At 43.7% G+C, this 26,036-nt stretch overlaps 1 protein-coding gene across 3 annotated transcripts in view; it reads left to right on the top strand.

Annotated features, from left to right (window-relative positions):
• The window catches only part of ppm1ba (protein phosphatase, Mg2+/Mn2+ dependent, 1Ba), a 50,017-nt gene that overhangs the window by 8,807 nt on the left and 15,174 nt on the right, over positions 1-26,036 (top strand). The window lies entirely within an intron of this gene.

Genomic DNA, 26,036 nt, shown 5'->3' with positions numbered 1-26,036 from the left:
AGTTATTCTTGTCCTATCGTTGCAACTCCTGTACGAGAGCCGTGCATCCTCCGAAACACAACCCAGTCAAGCCGCACTGCTCCTTAACACAATGCCCACTTAACCCGGACGCCGTGTCAGCATGCGTTGCGCCCGGACCTGCCACAGGAGTCGCTAGTACGTGATGGAACAAGAACATCCCCGCTGGCAAGACCCTCCCCTAACCCGGACGATGCTGGGCCAATTGTGCACCGCCCCATGGGTCTCCCGGTCACGGCCGGCTGCGACAGAGCCTGGACTCAAACCAGGATCTCTAGTGGAACAGTTAGCATTGCGATGCAGTGTCGGATCACATTTTTACTAAAAGCTGTATCCATGCCCATTGAATGTAGTGATCACAAATAGTGGCTATATACAGGAAAGCCAGAGTTCCAACAGCTGGGCCTAAAATAGTGTATAAGAGATCATACAAAAGATTTTGCTGGGACTCTTATGTGGATGATGTTAAAAATATTTGTTGGTCTGATGTGATTAATGAGGAGCATTGCTGCACTTGATACATTTATGAAATTACTTCTTCTAATTATTGATAAACATGTACCTGTTAAGGCTCCATGGATTGATGAGGAATTGAAAAACTGTGTGGATGAAAGATGGGGCAAAGGAGTGGCTGATAAGTCTGGCTGCACATCAGACTAGCTGATTTACTGCAAATTGAGAAATGTGACTAAATTCAAGAAACTATTTTATGAAGCCAAGATCAATGATATAAAGAATGATGTAAAAAAACTTCGGAGTACTTTAAATGAAATTATGGGCAGAAAGACAAATTCAACTCCATCTTTCATCAAATCAGATGGCTTATTCATCACAAAACCATTTGATGTTGCTAAATTACTTGGCGTTACCTTAGATTGTAAACTTTCATGGTCAAAACATATAGATTCAATGGTTGTAAAGATGGGGAGAGGTCTGTCCGTAATTAAGAGATGCGCTGCTTTTTTGACACCACACTTCAAAAAACAAGTTCTGCAGGCTCTAGTATAGTCTAATCTTGATTATTGTCCAGTTGTGTGATCCAGTGCTGCAAGGAAAGACCTAGTTAAGCTGCATCTGGCCCAGAACAGAGTGGCACGTCTTGCTCTTCATTGTAATCAGCGGGATGATATAAATACTATGCTTGCCAGTCTTTCTTGGCTAAGAGTTGAGGAGAGACTGACTGCATCACATCTTTTTATAAGAAAATTGTTTGCATAGTCAACTTCCACACAGCTCTGACACACACACACCTACCCCACCAGACAGGACACCAGGGGTCTTTTCACAGTCCCCAAATCCAGAACAAATTCAAGAAAGCATACATTATTATATAGAGCACTTATTGGATGGAACTCTAATCCATCTCCTATTGCTCAAATAAACAGCTAACCTTGTTTCAAAAAACAAATAAAGCAACACCTCACGGCACAACGCCTCTCCCCTATTTGACCTAGATAGTTTGTGTGTATGCATTGATATGTAGGCTACGTGTGCCTTTTTAAAAACAAATGTATGTAGTTCTGTTCTTGTCTATTTAATGTTCAGTATTATGTCATGTTTCATGGTTTGTGTGGACCCCAGGAAGAGTAGCTGATGCTTTTGCAACAGCTAATGCTTATCCTTATAAAATACCCCAAAAATACCATGTCCTTGACAGTGTCACACAGACAGTCCTTTGGAGTTGAGTTTATTCAGGCAGTCTGCAAATCCATCTTTGGTCGTGCCAAAAATATTATGTTTGTTTATTGTATGGTTCACAAGAAAATATGAATGGCTTCTACCGGGCCACGATGCAAAAATGTTTGTCAAACAATTACTAGTTGACGTGATCATTTATGATGTCACCAACGGAATTGGTGTCAACTGTGAGTAACTCCGCTCTGGCTGGCTCTCTATCTTCCAAATCTGATAGACCCGGTCTTCTCTGCCCATATGTGTCGGCACACAGAGTGTTGACTGGAGGGCTCAGAATAACTCTCAGATAAGTGTCAAGTGCTGGGTTACTTATAATGTTGAACAGGGTGTCTGTGTAAAGTGTGTTGTGTATCTGTGGGGAAAGAGATGAACGTGTCGAGAGGTCCGATAAGTGAACTCAAAATCAATATAAAGTGAAGCCCTAACTTAACAACAATTTTTTTTTAAACATTTTTATTTCACCTTAATTTAACCAGGTAGGCCAGTTGAGAACAAGTTCTCGTTTACAACTGCGACCTGGCCAAGATTAAGCAAAGCAGTGCGACACAAACAACAACACAGAGTTACACATGGAATAAACAAACATACAGTCAATAATACAATAGAGAAAGTCTATATACAGTTTGTGCAAATGAGGTAGTATAAGGGGGGTGAGGCAATAAATGGGCCATAGTGGTGAAATTATTACAGTATGGCAAATTAAACACGGGGTGATAGATGTGCAGAAGATGAGTGCAAGTAGCGGTACTGGGGTGCAAAATAAATAACAATATGGTGATGAGGTAGTTGGATGGGCTATTTACAGATTGGCTATGTACAGGTGCAGCATGTTCATTTGCTTTGAGGGTTGTGCACCATCTATGAGTGTGTGCTGGTGTATGTTGTATGTGCAATGTTGGGTGTTTTAGTGTGGAGAGCCCGGGGAGTTACTCTGATATTCACACCATTTTACAATGAAGCCTCTGAGGACCCAGGTTCTCCCAAAGAGGATTATTTCACCTCGTACAAGTGTTGATTTAACTTTTTGCCCTCTGAAAAACATTCCATCTAGCCTAATATTCAAGCCAGTTGAAGCGGCTCCAGCTTTCTGCATGGGAGACAGACCTGCCTCTGGCCCGGTCATACCTGGGAACACTTTTTACTGGGCCATTGGGAGCAGTTCACTTATTACTATGTAAGAATGTGAAGTTTTCATGGGCTTGACTGTAGATTTGTTTGTGCGTGTGTTTGTATAGGCCTATATTTGGATGATGAAATTAGGATCCGCTCTTCATCTAAGGCCAGACTGTGATTTCATGATTAGGCTAGTTAGTGCCCTGCAGGGGTGTTTGTTCTGAAGGAGTGACTGAGGATTTAGAAATAGTTTTCTTCATCTTACCGTGAAGATGTCTACTTTGTTGGGGGAAAAAGGGCTGTGATTCACCTCAATTAAGCTAACGTTGACTACCGCTCAACGTTCAACATCATAGTGCCTTCCAAGTTCATCACTAAGCTAAGGACCCTGGGACTGAACACCTCCCTCTGCAACTGGATCCTGGACTTCCTGGCGGGCCGCCCCAGGCTGCGAGGGAAGGCAACAACACATCCGCCACGCTGACCATCAACAAGAAGGCCCCTCAGGGGTGCGTGCTTAGTCCCCTCATGCACTCCCTGTTCACCCACGACTGCTTGGCCACACAAGACTCCAACACCATCATTAAGTTTCCCGACAACACAACGGTGGTCAGCCTGATCACAGACAACTATGAGACAGCCTATAGGGAGGAGGTCAGAGACCTGGCAGTGTGGTGCCAGCACAACAACCTCTCCCTCAACGTCAGTTAGACAAAGGAGTTGATCTTAGACCACACATCAGCGGCGCTGTACTGGAGTGGGTCTGGAGCTTCAAGGTCCTCGGTGTCCAAATCACTAAGGATTTATCATGCTCAACACACCAACACACTTTTGTGAAGAGGACACGACAATGCCTCTTCCCCTTCAGGAGGCTGAAAATATTTGGCATGGGCCCTCAGATCCTCAAAGTTCTACAGCTGCACCATTGAAAATATCTTGACTGGTTGTATCACCTCTTGGTTTGGCAACTGCTTGGCATCCAAACTCAAGGCGCTACTGAGGGTAGTGCATACGGCTCAGTACATCACTGGGGCTGATCTCCCTGCCATCCAGGACATTTTATACCAGACGGTGTCAGAGGAAGGACCTAAAAATGGTCAGACTCCACCCACCCTAGTCATAGACTGTTCTCTCTGCTACCGCACGGCAAGCGGTACCGATGCACCAAGTCTGGAACCAACAGGACCCTGAACAGCTTCTACCCCAAGCCAAAACTGATAAATAGTTAGTTAACCGGACTATCTGCATTGACCCTTTTTAACACAAAATTTGACTTATCACATATCCTGCTGCTATTGTTTTATCTGTCACCTTAATTCCTAGTTATGTGTACATATCTACCTCAATTAGCGCGCAACCCTGCACAAATTTACTCTGTACTGGTACCCTGTGTATACAGCGCGTTCGGAAATTATTCAGACCCCTTCCCTTTTTCCATATTTTGTTACGTTACAGCCTTATTTTAAAATGGATTAAATAAAAATTTTCCCTCATCAATCTACACACAAAACCCCATAAATGTATAAAAAAAATCGGAAAGGTTTGTAAATGTATTACAAATAATGTGTTCTTGCAGTCATCTTTGCAGGACGGCCACTCCTAGGGAGAGTTGCAACAGTGCTGAACTTTCTCCATTTATAAAAAATGTGTCTTACCGTGGACTGATGAACATCAAGGCTTTTAGAGATACTTTTGTAACCCTTTCCAGCTTTATGCAAGTCAACCATTCTTAATCTTAGGTCTTCTGAGATCTCGTTTGTTTGAGGCATGGTTCACATCAGGCAATGCTTCTTGAATAGCAAACTCAAATTTTGTGAGTTTTTTTATAGGGCAAGGCAGCTCTAACCAACATCTCTAATCTTGTCTCATTGATTGGACTCCAGGTTAGCTGACTTCTGACTCCAATTGGCTTTTGGAGAAGTCATTAGCCTAGGGGTTCACATACTTTCCCCAACCTACACTGTCAATGTTTAAAGGATGTATTTAAATGATGTATTCAATATAGACAAGAAAAATACAATAATTTGTGTTATTAGTTTAAGCAGATCAAATCAAATTTAATGACCAATTTATGCAGAAATCCAGGTAATTCCAAAGGGTTCACATACTTTTTCTTGCCACTGTAAATATGCACACCTGTAGATATAGGTGACAAGCTAAAGGTTACGTTTGTCTAGGCTTTACTTCTCCTTAGTTTCTCTGCTGATCTCCGTGGTCTTCTATGGTGGTTCTGAATACATCATGGGGCCAGTCCTAAATCACATTTTTTGTTAGTCATGCATTGAGGTCAATGGGAGACTAGCCTAAGTGAAATTTCATTTAAGTCAAAGTTATGATTTTCCCCCATGAGAGCTAGAGAAGAGCAGTGCCATGCATCCCTCCCTTTGGGCCGGCCACTGTTCAGAGGCTAATTTGGCACTGCATGGATCCAATGAGTAGATTACCAAATCTAGTTACCTTGTTAAAAGACACTCTGAAGTCCCCCTGGCCAGAGATTTTCGCTTCTCCCAGTTAGAGCGAGGAAGTGGACATTTTAAAGCTGGTCCTTCTTATAGGTTCCTGTAGAACCAGGGAGGAAGTCTGCCGTCAAGGTCACAAGGGTGTGTGTCTGTCTTTGTGTTGGCTGTGTGTCTGTGTTGGCTGGGTGCAGGAAAACAACACAGATGTGATGGTACTGAAAGGAAATGGTAGGGGACTGAGCTGTCCCACATGCTGTGAATTTAGAATGTCTCTCAGTAGTCCAGTGAGAATCCATACTACTGACAGAGAGGGATAAACAATTCCAGGTCTATGTTCTGTTCCATGTCTGGTCTAGTTACCCCAGTCCATGGGCCTGTACCAAGAACATGGACTGGAACTCTACCTCTTGGAGAGGGACCAGAAAGTCATGGACAATGGACCGCAGCTCAAACACAAAGTCCGGGATATCAACTTCAAATAAATGTTGTTGAAATTCTATACAGAGAAATGAAATGTGATTTAATTATACCTCTATTTGAGAGACATGGACAATATCTACTTTGAAGACTACAATAAGCCACTGAGTATCATGAAAATAGCAGCGTAGTATGACATAACTTGGGGGTATTGTTAATTATGAGGCACTTCTCTGTATCTTGTCACCCTTCGAGTGGTTGCCTGCCCCTGGGGGGTGGGTGTGGACTGGGGCTGCATGGCGGTCACTTGTGGCCCTGTCCTGATGTGGGATGCCCTCACCATCTTATCACATGGTGTTCATGGGACAGCTGGTCTGGATGATGCCATGCAGGCTTTAAAGAGGGGATCTCTGAGTAGCTTGGAAATGCCTCTCTGTTTATCTTTTATTTAGAATGGATTCCCCCCGGCATGGCCCATTTTTAATATGTTATAGAACTGAACAGAAGTCATCAGTGAGATGCTGCCTGGCTGCTAGCTAACGCTTAGACCTGCATGACCCTGGTGGGGATGTGATGAGCATATAAATTGGCTCGGATTAGAGTGTGGTAATGGGAATGAAAGGGCCAAATCAACGTTTATTTGTCACATATGCAGAATATAGCAGGTGTAAACCGTACAGCGAAATGCTCTTAGTCAACAAATGCGGAGTTCAGTATTGGTGTGTATAGAAGAAGATGAGAATACTTATTTTGCATCATGACTTCATAATCCTATGAATGGTCCTCTCAGCACCCAAACCCAGCAGGTCCTCAATTCTGGGTCTCCAGGGGGGACCATGTGCTGTAGCCAGCCCAAGTCTGGCTCACCCTGCCATAGCCCAGCCCCGTGGGCCAAGCCCCATCTTCCCAGCAATGAAATAAAGAGCGGGCGTGTGCACTAAGATCACAGCTCTGCTGAGCGGCAGCTGGGCCCGCCCTGCCAATACCCTGCCCTCACTCACTGACTGACTCTGACCTGATGATTGACTGACTGATGCCTAGGAGATTAAATCAACTGGACACACACTAAGGCACACAGAGCATAATTTACATGTAAGGTACAGCTCTAGGCTATATGCTCCCTCTGATTCATGTAGCGGTCACACACAGCTCTTAAGATACACATATGATCTTAAATATCATATTTTTGTCCCAAACATTCAATTAATGATTGATAGTGAGAAAGTAGACAAGTTGTCCAGAAAATTTGGGACACATGTTAATCATTGGTGATGAGTCTTGTATTACCAAACAGATTAAGTTGTAGTCTTCATTGGCAGCGCTCATCACTGTAGGAATTGCCCTAAGGAAAAGAGGTATATCTGAATCTAAAAACCATCTTTGGTAATAAATCCCACTGAGCAGGCTATTCCTTAAATTGAATTGAATGTGCTGTGATTAAATAAATTAAATTAAACAGTGCTGTGATTAAATGAATTGATATCCAGGTGACTCACTGAGAGCTGTGTAATATGTTTGGGGGAGGTGGGACATGAATCCAAGCTGAGAGGTGTTATTACCTTACACTTGTTGTTGAAATACACTGGCTTACACTTAAACACAAGGATTCAGGGGGAGATAGGGTGACGACTGAAGTGTGTTTATTTCCACAACACTCCTGTCATTTCAGCAAAGGAACAGTGCATGGTCAGGGGTTTGCTATGCAGCACTGCTGGAGCTCTCTGTCGAAACCACTTGGCTGCCACTCCAAGCCCTGTAACCATAGAGATGGAACACATGACATCAGCCCCAGAACTGAAGCAGTCCTGTGGTTACATCACTGCAGTGCCACTGACTTCAAGAGTTTTCTGTAGTATTGTGTGGGAGAGCGAGAGAAAGGGAACATCTTGTAGTATGGGAACAGCTTTCAATTCATACACCATTTTATATCAGATATGTTTAGCAAGATAGGAATAACTTAATCAGGACAGTATGGTCTGCTTTTTGAGATAGGTAAACAAGAACAGGCAACTATCTGATTTGAGCTTATATGTTTCAAGGATGCCTTGCAGCAGGGCTCAATGCTGACCTTTTTTTTGTTGAAAAATGTAGGCGCACACAGACATTTAGGAGCACAATGCAAAATATTAAAAGTAATAAAGCTAGAATCCTTTAAATGTTAGCGCACTGGTGCTCCTAAATAAAGATTCCAGGTCGCGCAGCAAAATCTTTAGGTGCATATGCGAGTAAAATGGTCGCACTGTAGAGTCCTGCTTGCAGCAATTTACAGTACTGTACAGCCTGTTTGCATTAGTCTTGTAACTGTATCCAGTCTACATGCTGTGCAAGCAACGGCTGATTGGAGAGTAATAGTAATCTATATTAGAGTATTATATCAGTGACCCTATTCACCGCTCTGATTCAACAGGGCTTGAGGCTTTGTTGTCATTGCCGTAACAGCCAGGAAAAAAAGAACAAGCTATAAATGGACAAACATGAGAGGATGAAAGTCAGAGTGGGTGTTTGCTGTGGAACAAAGCCCTGTGCTGCTGGCCCCGGACATCAGAGGTTTGTGAAGCCCAACCGTTTTGTCCCTGCGATGCCCGTCGTCAAAGAAACACACTTCAAACGGACAACACCGTCGCTCACTTCCTCCCCTTGACATTGCCTGATTAAGCGGCGTGTGTGTTTGGTGCTTGTCACACCACACACACCTTCTCATACTCACACACACACATCCATAAGCAATGAGCAGAGCTGGGTTATCAAATCCAATTATTTTCGTCACATGCTTCGTAAACAACAGGTGTAGCCTAACAGTGAAATGCTTACTTACGAGCCCTTTCCAACAACGCAGAGAAAATAAATAAATCAAAAGTAATTACTCATTGTGTATTATTATGTGTTATGAAAATTTTGCTATATACACGGGATACCATTACCAAGTCTGTGCAAGGGTACGAGGTAATTTACAGTTGAAGTCGGAAGTTTACATACACCTTAGTCAAATACAGTGGGGCAAAAAAGTATTTAGTCAGCCACCAATTGTGCAAGTTCTCCCACTTAAAAAGATGAGAGGCCTGTAATTTTCATCATAGGTACACTTCAACTATGACAGACAAAATGAGAAAAAAAATCCAGAAAATCACATTTGTAGGATTTTTAATGAATTTATTTGCAAATTATGGTGGAAAATAAGTATTTGGTCACCTACAAACAAGCAAGATTTCTGGCTCTCACAGACCTGTAACTTCTTATTTAAGAGGCTCCTCTGTCCTCCACTCGTTACCTGTATTAATGGCACCTGTTTGAACTTGTTATCAGTATAAAAGACACCTGTCCACAACCTCAAACAGTCACACTCCAAACTCCACTATGGCCAAGACCAAAGAGCTGTCAAAGGACACCAGAAACAAAATTGTAGACCTGCACCAGGCTGGGAAGACTGAATCTGCAATAGGTAAGCAGCTTGGTTTGAAGAAATCAACTGTGGGAGCAATTATTAGGAAATGGAAGACATACAAGACCACTGATAATCTCCCTCGATCTGGGGCTCCACGCAAGATCTCACCCCGTGGGGTCAAAATGATCACAAGAACGGTGAGCAAAAATCCCAGAACCACACGGGGGGACCTAGTGAATGACCTGCAGAGAGCTGGGACAAAATTAACAAAGCCTATCATCAGTAACACACTACCCCGCCAGGGACTCAAATCCTGCAGTGGCAGACGTGTCCCCCAGCTTAAGCCAGTACATGTCCAGGCCCGTCTGAAGTTTGCTAGAGAGCATTTGGATGATCCAGAAGAAGATTGGGAGAATGTCATATGGTCAGATGAAACCAAAATATAACTTTTTGGTAAAAACTCAACTCGTCGTGCTTAGAGGACAAAGAATGCTGAGTTGCATCCAAAGAACACCATACCTACTGTGAAGCATGGGGGTGGAAACATCATGCTTTGGGGCTGTTTTTCTGCAAAGGGACCAGGACGACTGATCCGTGTAAAGGACAGAATGAATGGGGCCATGTATCGTGAGATTTTGAGTGAAAACCTCCTTCCATTAGTAAGGGCATTGAAGATGAAACGTGGCTGGGTCTTTCAGCATGACAACGATCCCAAACACACCGCCTGGGCAACGAAGGAGTGGTTTCGTAAGAAGCATTTCAAGGTCCTGGAGTGGCCTAGCCAGTCTCCAGATCTCAACCCCATAGAAAATCTTTGGAGGGAGTTGAAAGTCCGTGTTGCCCAGCAACAGCCCCAAAACATCACTGCTCTAGAGGAGATCTGCATGGAGGAATGGGCCAAAATACCAGCAACAGTGTGTGAAAACCTTGTGAAGACTTACAGAAAACGTTTGACCTCTGTCATTGCCAACAAAGGGTATATAACAAAGTATTGAGAGAAACTTTTGTTATTGACCAAATACTTATTTTACACCATAATTTGCAAATAATTCATAAAAAATCCTACAATGTGATTTTCTGGATTTTCTTTTCTCATTTCGTCTGTCATAGTTGAAGTGTACCTATGATAAATTACAGGCCTTTCTCATCTTTTTAAGTGAGAGAACTTGCACAATTGGTGGCTGACTAAATACTTTTTTGCCCCACTGTACATTTAAACTCAGTTTTTCACAATTCCTGACATTTAATCCTAGTAAAAATGACCTGTCTTAGGTCAGTTAAGATCACCACTTTTATTTTAAGAATGTGAAATGTCAGAATAATAGTAGAGAGTAATTTATTTCAGCTTTCATTTCTTTCATCACATTCCCAGTGGGTCAGAAGTTTACATACACTCAATTAGTATTTGGTAGCATTGCCTTGAAATTGTTTAACTTGGGTCAAACGTTTCGGGTAGCCTTCCACAAGCTTCCCACAATAAGTTGGGTGAATTTTGGCCCATTCCTCCTGACTGAGCTGGTGTAACTGAGTCAGGTTTGTAGGCCTCCTTGCTCGCACATTTTTTCAGTTCTGCCCACAAATGTTCTATAGGATTGAGGTCAGGGCTTTGTGATGGCCACTCCAATACCTTGACTTTGTTGTCCTTAAGCCATTTTGCCACAACTTTGGAAGTATGCTTGGGGTCATTGTCCATTTGGAAGAGCCATTTGAGACCAAGCGTTAACTTCTTGACTGATGTCTTGAGATGTTGCTTCGTCCCTCATGATGCCATCTATTTTGTGAAGTGCACCAGTCCCTCCTGCAGCAAAGCACCCCCACAATATGATGCTGCCACCCTCGTGCTTCACGGTTAGGATGGTGTTCTTTGGCTTGCAAGCATCCCCCTTTTTCCTCCAAACATAACAATGGTCATTATGGCCAAACAGTTTTATTTTTATTTCATCAGACCAGAGGACATTTCTCTAAAAAGTACAATCTTTGTCACCATGTGCAGTTGTAAACTGTAGCCTGGCTTTTTTATAGCGGTTTTGGAGCAGTGGCTTCTTCCTTTTCTGAGCGGCCTTTCAGGTTATGTTTATATAGGACTCGTTTTACTGTGGATATAGATACTTTTGTACCTGTTTCCTCCAGCATCTTCACAAGGTCCTTTGCTGCTGTTCTTGGATTGATTTGCACTTTTCGCACCAAAGTACGTTCATCTCTTAGAGACAGAATGACCTTCCTGAGTGGTGTGATGGCTGCGTGGTCCCATTGTGTTTATACTTGCGTACTATTGTTTGTACAGATGAACTGGGTATTTTCAGGCGTTTGGAAATTGCTCCCAAGGATGAACCAGACTTGTGGAGGTCTACAATTTTTCTTCTGAAGTCTTGGCTGATTTCTTTTGATTTTCCCATGATGTCAAGCAAAGAGGCCCCGAGTTTGAAGGTAGGCCTTGTATTACATTCACAGGTACACCTCCAATTGACTCAAATAATGTAAATTAGCCTATCAGACGCTTCTAAAGCAATTACATAATTTTCTGGAATTTTCCAAGCTGTTTAAAGGCACAGTCAACTTAATATATGTAAACTTCTGACCCACTGCAATTGTGATACAGTAGGATATAAGTGAAATAATCTGTCTGTAAACAATTGTTGGAAAAGTTACTTGTCATGCACAAAGTAGATGTCCTAGCCGACGTGCCAAAACTATAGTTTGTTAACAAGAAACTTGTCAGCGCATGCTCTGAGTATGAGTCCTGGTAATCCATCTGGCTTAAAGGTCTTTCTCACATCGTCTATGGAGAGTGTGATCGCCTGGAACATTTGGTGCTCTCATGCATGATTCAGTGTTGCTTGCCTCGAAATGATCATAGAATGCATTTAGATTGTCTGGGTGGCTCGCGGCTGGGCTTCACTTTGTAATCCATGTTAGTATGCAAGACCTGCCACATCTGACGTGCTTCAGAGCTGGCATGTTAGGATTCGATCTTAGTCCTATATTGAAGCTTTGCCTGTTTGATGGCTTGTTTGAGGTCGTAGTGGGATTTATTACAAGCGTCCTAATTTAGTGTCCTGCTCCTTGAAAGCGGCAGCTCTAGCCTTTAGCTCTTGGCGGATGTTGCCTGTAATCCATGGCTTCTCTTTGAGATATGTATGTACAGTCATTATGGGGACACTGTTGCCGATGCACCTTTTTAATGAAGCCGGTGGTTGATGTGGTAAACTCCTCAATGCCGTTGGATGTATCCTGGAACATATTCAAGTCTGTGCTAGCAAAACAGTCCTGTAGCTTAGCATCTGCTTCATCGGACTTCTTACGAATTGATCACATCACTGGTTCTTCCTGTTTGAGTGTTTGCTTGTAAACAGGAATCAAGAGGATAGAGTTATGGTCAGATTTGCCCATGGAGGGTGAGGGAGAGCTTTGTGTGCGTCTCTGTGTGTGGAGTAAAGGTGATCCAGAGTTTTGTCTCTAGTTACCCTGGTAACATGATTTTTTGGGGGGGAGATAATGTTCTGTCATCAAAATGTCAGCATGGGATCAAAGCAGTTAGAGGAGGATGGAGTCAGGGACCAGGTGTGTGAAGGAGCAGGTGTTATTCTCTGAGACTGGACGAAGAATTGGGAAAAGCCACAATAAATTGTAAAAAAAGGTGTTGGACAAGCAGGTCATAGCTGCTATACAAACAGAATACCTTGAATGTGCCTCTTGCACGTGGCACCCCTCTTGGAGTTAGGTAATACAGGGAGGTTGAGGGAGGGCTCTGAGCTACCTTGAACATAACTGTTGCTTTTTTAACCCAGTGTCAGTGATGTCATTTCTAAGCCAGTCACAGTCTCCTCCCTAGGTACCCCAGCTCCAGGGTTAATGTCTCTGCCTTGGCACACGGCTCTGCTGGGGGACCGGGGAGGTTGCAGGAAGTGTCTTCCTCTGGGCCTGTCTGTCGGTACACTGGGTGAAGGGGACATGAGTGTGGAGTGTAACCCAAACCCTGTGGTATTTATAGCCTTGTGTTAGTGAGGCGTTGTGGGCACAGACAGGGACGGTGCTCGCTCTGTGACACCATAGGACAGACCACAGACAGACAGGCACGGTGCTCCCTCTGTGACACCATAGGACAGACAGGCATGGTGCTACCTCTGTGATACCATAGGGCAGACCACAGACAGACAGGCACGGTGCTACCTCTGTGACACCATAGGACAGACAGGCATGGTGCTACCTCTGTGATACCATAGGGCAGACCACAGACAGACAGGCACAGTGCTCCCTCTGTGACACCATAGGACAGACAGGCATGGTGCTACCTCTGTGATACCATAGGGCAGACCACAGACAGACAGGCACAGTGCTCCCTCTGTGACACCATAGGACAGACAGGCATGGTGCTACCTCTGTGATACCATAGGGCAGACCACAGACAGACAGGCACGGTGCTACCTCTGTGACACCATAGGACAGACCACAGACAGGACAGGCTAGAATTGGCTCAGCCTTGCCCACTTAACTCAACTAATACCCCTTTTCACACTATCGTGCTGACCTGAACTGTACTCGTTCATATAGCCTATTTTCTTTTCACATTGTACTGCTTGGTATAAAACTGGTATAGTAGTAAAGTAGGTGTGTTACTGTTTAGCAGAACTAGTAGCCTAGCTTACGCTCGGTATGCAATGCCATTTGTGAACATAATGTTCTTCTACCTGTGTGAATAGAATAACCCGTCTTCTGCAGCGGATGGCGAGTTTTCATTTAAGCCTTAGATATACCAAGGATACTGACGGCCGAGAGATACTTGGCACCTCTGCCCAGGGTGTCGGGAGTATTTTCTCTGTTGATCACATAGCACAGTTCATCAGCCTCGTTAAAATACTCCAGACCAGAAGGTGGCAGTAACGTTTCTTTCTTAAGCTATGTTTGACTTGTGCCTGCTTTCTAAATGTGTAGATAGCCAATGTTTCCTAACTAGCAAGCTGTGCTAATATTTTTGCTAGCTAGCAATAATTTGTAGTAAGCCCATGTTTATACTAGTCAGATGGTCACAACTAGTTAGCTAGTTAACAATGTTGTAGCTAGCTAACTATGTTGTGCTATCTGGCAAATGGTGATACTAACCGTTTAGCTAACTTTAGCTAGCAAGTGAATTGACACTGGCAGTATGGGATAATGGAGACAGAATTACATGATGTATTTATCATCTTGCTAGATAGCTAGCTTGCTAAAACATTTAGTGTTGTGTGCATTTTTTGCACTTACCAGCCCCAACCTGTTAAGGCTAGGGGGTGCTGTTGTCACTATTTATGGAAATCGTGTAATTTTTGAAACGGCTTCCTACAAAATTCTTGATCGTACAATATGCATATTATTATTATTATTGGATAGAAAACAGTCTATAGTTTCTATAGGCGTTGAAATTTTGTCTCTAAGTGGAACAGAACTCATTCTACAGCAATTTCCCTGACATGGAGTCAGATTTCACACATTTTGGCCCCTGTTCTGGAGTCAGTTTTAAGGCCACTGTTATTCCTATGAGTATACGGACACTGCTTACGTCTTCCCCTGGATGCCTTTACGTGATGACGCTTTGAATGGTATCGATTGCCCAATCACAGCCACTATAAATGAAAAAATCCTGTACGTAGGAACTCTTTTCTTGGTGCGTCATGCGCGCGGAGGATACCGACCTACTGTTTTTCCAAGCATTAGTGTAGCCAGTTATATTTCTCCGGTCATATTTTTACTCGTTATAGGAGTTAAAAACATCATACGGTAGTTAATTTAAAGCGCTTTATAGCAATTTATATCCGTTTAGTGCGATTTTGGGACATTTATTTCTGAGCCACTGTGAATCTCTGGGCACCGTTCCAGTTCATGCCGAACGCAATGTGCATTTCTGCATGGCAAGAGGACAGCTTTCGACCAAAAGACGATTAGACCCAAGAAAGGATTCTTTGACCAAGATTCTGATGGAAGAACAGCTCAAAGTAGGAACAATTTATTATGATAAATCGTGTTTCTGTCGACAAATGTTAGTGGCTTAGGACGCCATTTTTTTTGACTTAGCTTCGCTTGGCGCAAACTGTATTGAAAAGTAAGGATAATTTAAAAAATGTAATTCCGCGATTGTATTAAGAATTAAATTGTCTATCAATCGCTGTCCACCCTATATTTTTTAGTCACGTTTATGAGTATTTATGTATACGACTAGATCACTGTCTAATATGGCGCAGGATATTTTCTGACCAGCTGGGCTACTTTTCTCATTGTCTAACCATGATTTTGGTGGCTAAATATGCACATTTTCGAACAAACTCTATATGTATGTTGTAATGTGATGTTACAGGAGTGTCATCTGAAGAATTCTGAGAAGGTTAGTGAAAAAATTAATATATTTTGTCGATGTTTACGTTATCGCTCTCTTTGGCTAGAATCAATGCTGGGGTAATGTTTGCACATGTGCTATGCTAATATAACGATTTATTGTGTTTTCGCTGTAAGACACTTAGAAAATCTGAAAAATTGTCTGTATTCACAGGATCTGTGTCTTTCGATTCGTGTATGCTGTGTATTTTTACGAAATGTTTGATGATTAGTAGTTAGGTAAACACGTTGCTCATTGTAATTATTCTAGTCCATTTGTGACGGAGGGTGCAATTGTAAACTATGACATCTACCTGAAATATGCACATTTTTCTAACAACCTATCCTATACCATAAATATGTTATCAGACTGTCATCTGAGGAGGTTTTTTCTTGGTTGGTGGCTATCAATATCTTAGTTTAGCCGAATTGGTGATAGCTACTGGTGTTGGTGGACAAAGAAAAAATGGTGGATTATGCTAATGTGTTTAGCTAATAGATTTACATCTTTACATATTGTGTCTTCCCTGTAAAACATTTTAAAAATCGGACATGTTGGCTGGATTCACAAGATCTGTGTCTTTCATTAGCTGTATTGGACTTTAATGTGTGAAAGTTAAATATTTAAAAAATATTTTTTTATTTTATTTCGCGGCTCTGCCTTTTCAGTGGGGGTGGGGGGGGTGTGCCGCTAGCGGCACCCCGGGGATAGACAGGTTTTAATTTGTGTGTGACTGCCTGGCTTAGTTGGCAAGCTAACATTAGCTAGCTAACTAATGAGCAAGTGCACATTTATCAAATCTAACAAAAAAGCTTATTCAAGAGCACCACTCCTTAGCTAGATGTATAGACTTGTTCCAGAAAAATATTTATTAGGCAGCTTTGTTTTAGTTTGAACAGTTCTGATGAAAATGGAGTGAATTACACAGGGAGAAGTGCCTTAACCTTTTTGTTGTCACTCCTTTTGGCTTCCCTCTCGCGGCGGTCCTTGCTGTCTGATTTTCCTTAAGTCAAGTTGTCGGCCACTGTTGGGCAGGGCGATTCTACATGTAGAAACGGCCAGCTCGACCCTACTAGTTAGGTACCCAGCAGGCAGTGTCTTTTTTGTTTTAGCAAGAGAAGGAACGGCCTCCTACTGTGCTAATTACTTCTTGGCCATCAGTTTTCTCGGTGTGTCTGACCTCTTAGGCCTAGCTTATACATAATTTTGGAAGGAAGGTTAGTTCACAAGTCTATTCTTGGTGCGTGTAATGTTCTTACCGGTCAGGTTTCGCCAAAGGAGCATCAAGATGCTCCATTCATAATCTTGGAGTAGGCCTGTGACTGTCTCTGGATATCACTAGCTAACTTGGAGAGAGGACCATATGTTTTTACAACAATGGGTCTACACCATATTGTAGTGGTAGAAACCTGGAACTGCTACTGTATGCCCACAGTAATGCAGGTCCAGTCGAAGATGGCCTACTCTCCTGACAGGCATAATGTCTAGTCTTCTGAAAAGAACATTCAGGCAAAACTACGATTGGAGGCACTGCTATGGTCCTCTAATTCAGATGGAAGGATTTAGATAGTTTGGCCTTGTTGCCCCTCCAACAACATTGTTTCCTCCAAAACAGAATCGTTTTAACAATCGCAATATTATTTTTGTTGTATCTGAGACAATTTGTTTCCCTCAGTTATTTCCATGACTGATTTAAAACGTGTTTTCTCATGACTCTCTCGTCCCTCTGCAGCAGACATATGGTGTGCAATATGTTTGGAACATCGTATCGCAATAAAATCGGTGTCGCATCTTTATTTATTTTTATCTAAGGCACTGCATCTCAGTGCTAGAGGCGTCACTGCAGACACCCTGGTTCGATTCCAGGCTGTATCACAACCAGCTGTGATTAGACATCCCAGAGGGCGGCGTCCAGCGTCGTCCGGGTTTGGCCGGTGTAGGTCGTGATAGTAAATAAGAATTTGTTCTTAACTGACTTGCCTAGTTAACCTGTTTGGGATAGCCCCCCTTTTTCTCAATTTCCGCCTGAAAACATACCCTAATCTAACTTTATATTTCATGTCCTAGTCATATTTTTATATAAGGCAAATAAAATACAAATCTCAAACAACTCAAATGAATTATATTTGATATTACTAATTCCAAACAACGTTACTCACCGATCCAAAACTGGGTCTTCACCGTGTAGAAACATGTCTTCAAATTCTGAATCAACGGATTCAATCTCACTGGAATCAATTAGATGTTCACTATCACTTTCACGGTCTATTTCACCAATTATATCGTGCACATCTGTGTACTTGGTCTTGGTCTTTGATTTGGCTGATTTATTTGCCATAATTGTGCCTTGAAAATGCTCCCCAAAAAAATTTTGCGGCGTGTAAAACGGCGAGGCTCCTTCTTGTCTGATTTTCAATGGCGAATAGCTGCGTGTACGCATGGCTTTACAACGAAGCCTATTATTTCCGGGTAGAACCATTTGATGTCCCCATGTACCTCTGCTCATTGGCTATCTATCCAGCTAGATTTCAAGAAGATCAGTGGTCATTGGTCCGAAATACAGTCAATCAACGAATAACAGGTCAATCGATTGGCGCGTAATGACGTCGTTGTTAGGTGTGTTCAAATCAAATTTCTTCGGTCAATATGTCCCGGGAAAAGAACCACGATGTTTGGTTGTTTTACTAACAAACCGAGGATTGCAATGAGACCGAACATGACTTGATAAACGTCTGTTTAGAGTGAGTAATTACAATGAATGTTACGTCCAAAGTTGAAGGAGCTGAATTTTCCACACAAGCCGTTTACAAAATGTTTCGTGTTAGGCTATAAAAATTGATTATATCGAACAAAACGCCACTTCATTGTTTCGTCGTGACCTTTAGGATTGCCAAAAGAAGAAAATTTCCTAAGGTAATTGATGACTTTTATTGCTATTTCAGACTTTCGTGACTAATGTACTTTGTTGTAACTGTACCTAATGTGTTGTTTACTGATCGATAATCGCTTTTGCAGTGAAGCTTTTCGAAATCGGACATATTGGCTAGATTAACACGAGGTATAGCTTTGATATGGTGTATAACACTTCTGATTTAATTGAAGCTAAATATTTATAATTATATCATTTCGGCATTTTTTTTTCTTCTTTTAAAACGTTCCCCAGTCCTAGACGGGTTAGAACGCTGCGCTACTCGGGAGCCCATCGCAATACATTGTGATAATTGCAATATACAGTGGGGAGAACAAGTATTTGATACACTGCCGATTTTGCAGGTTTTCCATCTTACAAAGCATGTAGAGGTCTGTAATTTTTATCATAGGTACACTTCAACTGTGAGAGACAGAAATCTAAAACAAAAATCCAGAAAATCACATTGTATGATTTTTAAGTAATTAATTTGCATCTTATTGCATGACATAAGTATTTGATACATCAGAAAAGCAGAACTTCATATTTGGTACAGAAACCTTTGTTTGCAATTACAGAGATCATACGTTTCCTGTAGTTCTTGACCAGGTTTGCACACACTGCAGCAGGGATTTTGGCCCACTCCTCCATACAGACCTTCTCCAGATCCTTCAGGTTTCGGGGCTGTCGTTGGGCAATACGGACTTTCAGCTCCCTCCAAAGATTTTCTATTGGGTTCAGGTCTGGAGACTGGCTAGGCCACTCCAGGACCTTGAGATGTTTCTTACGGAGCCACTCCTTAGTTGCCCTGGCTGTGTGTTTCGGGTCGTTGTCATGCTGGAAGACCCAGCCACGACCCATCTTCAATGCTCTTACTGAGGGAAGGAGGTTGTTGGCCAAGATCTCGCGATACATGGCCCCATCCATCCTCCCCTCAATACAGTGCAGTCGTCCTGTCCCCTTTGCAGAAAAGCATCCCCAAAGAATGATGGTTCCACCTCCATGCTTCACGGTTGGGATGGTGTTCTTGGGGTTGTACTCAACCTTCTTCTTCCTCCAAACACGGCGAGTGGAGTTTAGACCAAAAAGCTCTATTTTTGTCTCATCAGACCACATGACCTTCTCCCATTCCTCTTCTGGATCATCCAGATGTTCATTGGCAAACTTCAGACGGGCCTGGACATGCGCTGGCTTGAGCAGGGGGACCTTGCGTGCGCTGCAGGATTTTAATCCATGACGGCGTAGTGTGTTACTAATGTTTTTTTTTGAGACTGTGGTCCCAGCTCTCTTCAGGTCATTGACCAGGTCCTGCCGTGTAGTTCTGGGCTGATCCCTCACCTTCCTCATGATCATTGATGCCCCACGAGGTGAGATCTTGCATGGAGCCCCAGACCGAGGGTGATTTGACCGTCATCTTGAACTTCTTCCATTTTCTAATAATTGCACCAACAGTTATTGCCTTCTCACCAAGCTGCTTGCCTATTGTCCTGTAGCCCATCCCAGCCTTGTGCAGGTCTACAATTGTATCCCTGATGTCCTTACACAGCTCTCTGGTCTTGGCCATTGTGGAGAGGTTGGAGTCTGTTTGATTGAGTGTGTGGACAGGTGTCTTTTATACAGGTAACGAGTTCAAACAGGTGCAGTTAATACAGGTAATGAGTGGAGAACAGGAGGGCTTCTTAAAGAAAAACTAACAGGTCTGTGAGAGCTGGAATTCTTACTGGTTGGTAGGTGATCAAATACTTATGTCATGCAATAAAATGCAAATGAATTACTTAAAAATCATACAATGTGATTTTCTGGATTTTTGTTTTAGATTCCGTCTCTCACAGTTGAAGTGTACCTATGATAAAAATTACAGACCTCTACATGCTTTGTAAGTAAGAAACACTGTCGATTTTGCAGGTTATCAAATACTAGTTCTCCCCACTGTATATGATATTGGCACCTAAGTATCATGATAATATTGTGAGTTCCCTGGCAATTCCCAGCCCTATTACATACCCAACTTCCCACTTAGCGAACTGCCTGCACTCAGTGTAGGCCTACTCATTTACATTTACATTTACATTACATTTAAGTCATTTAGCAGACGCTCTTATCCAGAGCGACTTACAAATTGGTGCATTCACCTTATGATATCCAGTGGAACAACCACTTTACAATAGTGCATCTAACTCTTTTAAGGGGGGGGGGGGGGGGTTAGAAGGATTACTTTATCCTATCCTAGGTATTCCTTAAAGAGGTGGGGTTTCAGGTGTCTCCGGAAGGTGGTGATTGACTCCGCTGACCTGGCGTCGTGAGGGAGTTTGTTCCACCATTGGGGTGCCAGAGCAGCGAACAGTTTTGACTGGGCTGAGCGGGAACTGTACTTCCTCAGAGGTAGGGAGGCGAGCAGGCCAGAGGTGGATGAACGCAGTGCCCTTGTTTGGGTGTAGGGCCTGATCAGAGCCTGAAGGTACGGAGGTGCCGTTCCCCTCACAGCTCCGTAGGCAAGCACCATGGTCTTGTAGCGGATGCGAGCTTCAACTGGAAGCCAGTGGAGAGAGCGGAGGAGCGGGGTGACGTGAGAGAACTTGGGAAAGTTGAACACCAGACGGGCTGCGGCGTTCTGGATGAGTTGTAGGGGTTTAATGGCACAGGCAGGGAGCCCAGCCAACAGCGAGTTGCAGTAATCCAGACGGGAGATGACAAGTGCCTGGATTAGGACCTGCGCCGCTTCCTGCGTGAGGCAGGGTCGTACTCTGCGAATGTTGTAGAGCATGAACCTACAGGAACGGGTCACCGCCTTGATGTTAGTTGAGAACGACAGGGTGTTGTCCAGGATCACGCCAAGGTTCTTAGCACTCTGGGAGGAGGACACAATGGAGTTGTCAACCGTGATGGCGAGATCATGGAACGGGCAGTCCTTCCCCGGGAGGAAGAGCAGCTCCGTCTTGCCAAGGTTCAGCTTGAGGTGGTGATCCGTCATCCACACTGATATGTCTGCCAGACATGCAGAGATGCGATTCACCACCTGGTTATCAGAGGGGGGAAAGGAGAAGATTAATTGTGTGTCGTCTGCATAGCAATGATAGGAGAGACCATGTGAGGATATGACAGAGCCAAGTAACTTGGTGTATAGCGAGAATAGGAGAGGGCCTAGAACAGAGCCCTGGGGGACACCAGTGGTGAGAGCACGTGGTGCGGAGACAGATTCTCGCCACGCCACCTGGTAGGAGCGACCTGTCAGGTAGGACGCAATCCAAGCGTGGGCCGCGCCGGAGATGCCCAGCTCGGAGAGGGTGGAGAGGAGGATCTGATGGTTCACAGTATCAAAGGCAGCCGATAGGTCTAGAAGGATGAGAGCAGAGGAGAGAGAGTTAGCTTTAGCAGTGCGGAGCGCCTCCGTGACACAGAGAAGAGCAGTCTCAGTTGAATGACTAGTCTTGAAACCTGACTGATTTGGATCAAGAAGGTCATTCTGAGAGAGATAGCAGGAGAGCTGGCCAAGGACGGCACGTTCAAGAGTTTTGGAGAGAAAAGAAAGAAGGGATACTGGTCTGTAGTTGTTGACATCGGAGGGATCGAGTGTAGGTTTTTTCAGAAGGGGTGCAACTCTCGCTCTCTTGAAGACGGAAGGGACGTAGCCAGCGGTCAAGGATGAGTTGATGAGCGAGGTGAGGTAAGGGAGAAGGTCTCCGGAAATGGTCTGGAGAAGAGAGGAGGGGATAGGGTCAAGCGGGCAGGTTGTTGGGCGGCCGGCCGTCACAAGACGCGAGATTTCATCTGGAGAGAGAGGGGAGAAAGAGGTCAAAGCACAGGGTAGGGCAGTGTGAGCAGAACCAGCGGTGTCGTTTGACTTAGCAAACGAGGATCGGATGTCGTCGACCTTCTTTTCAAAATGGTTGACGAAGTCATCAGCAGAGAGGGAGGAGGGGGAGGAGGATTCAGGAGGGAGGAGAAGGTGGCAAAGAGCTTCCTAGGGTTAGAGGCAGATGCTTGGAATTTAGTGGTAGAAATTGGCTTTAGCAGCAGAGACAGAAGAGGAGAATGTAGAGAGGAGGGAGTGAAAGGATGCCAGGTCCGCAGGGAGGCGAGTTTCCCTCATTTCCGCTCGGCTGCCCGGAGCCCTGTTCTGTGAGCTCGCAATGAGTCGTCGAGCCACGGAGCAGGAGGGGAGGACCGAGCCGGCCTGGAGGATAGGGGACATAGAGAGTCAAAGGATGCAGAAAGGGAGGAGAGGAGGGTTGAGGAGGCTCTCAACCCTTCAGGAGATAGGTTGGAGAAGGTTTGAGCAGAGGGAAGAGATGATAGGATGGAAGAGGAGAGAGTAGCGGGGGAGAGAGAGCGAAGGTTGGGACGGCGCGATACCATCCGAGTAGGTGCAGTGTGGGAAGTGTTGGATGAGAGCGAGAGGGAAAAGGATACAAGGTAGTGGTCGGAGACTTGGAGGGGAGTTGCAATGAGATTAGTGGAAGAACAGCATCTAGTAAAGATGAGGTCAAGCGTATTGCCTGCCTTGTGAGTAGGGGGGGAAGGTGAGAGGGTGAGGTCAAAAGAGGAGAGGAGTGGAAAGAAGGAGGCAAAGAGGAATGAGTCAAAGGTAGACGTGGGGAGGTTAAAGTCACCCAGAACTGTGAGAGGTGAGCCATCCTCAGGAAAGGAACTTATCAGGGCGTCAAGCTCATTGATGAACTCTCCAAGGGAACCTGGAGGGCGATAAATGATAAGGATGTTAAGCTTGAAAGGGCTGGTAACTGTGACAGCATGGAATTCAAAGGAGGCGATAGACAGATGGGTCAGGGGAGAAAGAGAGAATGTCCACTTGGGAGAGATGAGGATCCCAGTGCCACCACCCCGCTGACCAGAAGCTCTCGGGGTGTGCGAGAACACGTGGGCAGACGAGGAGAGAGCAGTAGGAGTAGCAGTGTTATCAGTGGTAATCCATGTTTCCGTCAGTGCCAAGAAGTCGAGGGACTGGAGGGAAGCATAGGCTGAGATGAACTCTGCCTTGTTGGCCGCAGATCGGCAGTTCCAGAGGCTGCCTGAGACCTGGAACTCCACGTGGGTCGTGCGCGCTGGGACCACCAGGTTAGAGTAGCAGCGGCCACGCGGTGTGAAGCGTTTGTATGGTCTGTGCAGAGAGGAGAGAACAGGGATAGACAGACACATAGTTGACAGGCTACAGAAGAGGCTACGCTAATGCAAAGGAGATTGGAATGACAAGTGGACTACACGTCTCGAATGTTCAGAAAGTTAAGCTTACGTTGCAAAAAAATCTTATTGACTAAAATGATATAGTACTGCTGGCTGGTGAAATAGGCTGCGTTGTTGACTTTGTTTGAAAGTGTAACTGGCTAGGTAACCTCTAACTGGCTAGGTAACCTCGACAATTACTCTAGACTACACAATTATCTTGGATACAAAGACGGCTATGTAGCCAGCTAAGATCAAACAAATCAAACTGTTGTACTGTAATGAAATGAAATGTAATACTACCTGTGGAGCAAAGCGGAATGCAACTACTCGCTCCAACCCGGAAGTGCGTATCGTAGAGGGAGAGGCAATAGAAGTGTTGTTTCTTGTATTATTGTCTTTTGTCTTTAGAGGACTGCTTCACCTTAATGTCCCCTTTCCCCCCTTTCCCTTTTCTTCTGTCCTTATTTTGTCCCACTTTGTCCCTTTGTCCCTTCTCTTCTGCCAACTAGACACTCCTTGTTAGCTAGCTAGCTTCTTCCAGGAATGTCCCTAGCAACTGCCTAGCAACAGGTTAACAACTTAGCTAGCTAAGAAAACGGTATAATTTTATGAAAAAATTGTTACTTTTTCAAAAGCCTTTCTTCTTTGTTTGCTGCTTGTTTGGTCTCCTATTCAGTTTGCAGTTTTCTTTTGATTTTTTTTCGATGTACTTTACTCTAAAAAAAACATTTAAATTTCAATATTTGTAGGAGCTCATCTTTTCAGCTGCTGCTGCTTAATTTGGAACTCCGGAACGTATCTGTATCTGTACTCTGGACAGATGGTGAAATAAAAGTTAGATATTTGAGGTACTCTTGATTTAGGCTAGCTTACCAAGTAGTGTATTTTTATAAAACATTTTTTTAATTTTTTTATTATTTTTTAGACGCAATGGTTTGAGAAATCACCTGGAATACCATTATGCCAGGCCTCCAGGTGATTTTTGCTGCAATTATGCTAGTTAGATATTCCATCAACTCTGTTCGTAGTTGTCAAACCATATGGCAGTCTTTGGTCTCTCAAAGCCAGGCAGCCCCGCCCACTCAAGCCCCAGGCTTCAGACATCCAGGGGCCTGCCCTCCTCGCAGCCTGCCCACCATCAAAACACTAAGGGAGACATTTTCGTAGTGCAAAAGCAATGTGGTAAGTACTCATTGTAATCTGGCAGTGCGATTTTAATTTGAAAATGTTGTGTTCCTAGCAGAGCTTTAAGAGCCAGGTTGTCTAAGTAGAGAAAATCCTGTCATCCTGCTGGGTGAGAGGTTTAATCTGTGTTACAGCAAGACCTACAATGGCTTCAGTGTCAGCTCCACTAACCCCCATCCATACTCACCCAGCCAACAGAACACAATACAGAATAGTTACTAACACTAAATACGGTCATCTGCAGTTGACGAGTTGAAAAGCTGAGAAGTAATTTTTTTATTTATACACTGCTCAAAAAAATAAAGGGAACACTGAAACAACACAACACAAAGTCAATCACACTTCTGTGAAATCAAACTGTCCACTTAGGAATCAAACTGTCCACTTCTCCATCACTGTCTGGTGGGGTGCTTCTCTCTGAAATGTCTCTAATACTCTGAGCTACACTGAACAAAAATAAAAACGCAACATGTAAAGTGTTGGTTTCATGAGCTGAAATAAAAGATCAACAAAAAGGTGTAATAGGTTCGCACTTAAAAAGATGTCCCATAAAGCTTAATTATTTGATGTTTTTAATTATTTTCACTGCATCAGGGATAGCGTACACAGACATTTCCGCTTTACAGCCTTCTTCAGTGTGTAGGTACAATTTTTATTTGAATTCAAAACAGCATTTGTAAAGAACAACAGATGAGCAGCAGGTGGTTCTAATCAGGGTTGCTTCTCACCTGCCAATCATGCATGTGGCTTTTCTGGTCTACCTGTATGCAAATTAGTCAAAAAGAAGTACAGAATTATAGGGTATGGGAGCGGGCACGAAGAGAAATTCACGACTCAACCACCCCAGGTGTCCGCTCACCGAAATACATCATATCAATTCACGAGAGAGGACATCAGGTAAAGCCGTAAATAAACGTGGGGCCAACCCATAAATGATATGTAAAAATCTGATATGGACAGTGTTCATGTATAACAGCCTACATGTGGCTTATAGGAAGGAGGTGAAATCTAGTTCTTTGTTTAAATGGTGTGGAGATACACAATTGAATTGATATATCCACATGGCTTCTCTTTGAAGTAATCTGTTGTCATAGTCACCAACTTTACGTGGTGGATTAATTTTTTAATCCCATCGCAACTCAGTTCATTAATAGAATGTTGTTCTATAAAGTGTCTCTGATCTGGCGAGGTGATATCTTGACGTTTAATGGTGGATTTACATTCTCCAAGACTTTCAAGGTGCAGTAAGTTTTTCCTTTTCACACTATCGTATTTTATCTATGGCAATTTGAATGCACAGAGTTACTGTGACGAGATCCTGAGGCCCATTAT

This window comes from Salvelinus fontinalis, chromosome 30 (genome assembly GCF_029448725.1).
Source record: "Salvelinus fontinalis isolate EN_2023a chromosome 30, ASM2944872v1, whole genome shotgun sequence".
In the NCBI taxonomy this organism is placed as follows: domain Eukaryota; kingdom Metazoa; phylum Chordata; class Actinopteri; order Salmoniformes; family Salmonidae; genus Salvelinus; species Salvelinus fontinalis.
This window is presented reverse-complemented; position numbering and strand designations above follow the sequence as displayed.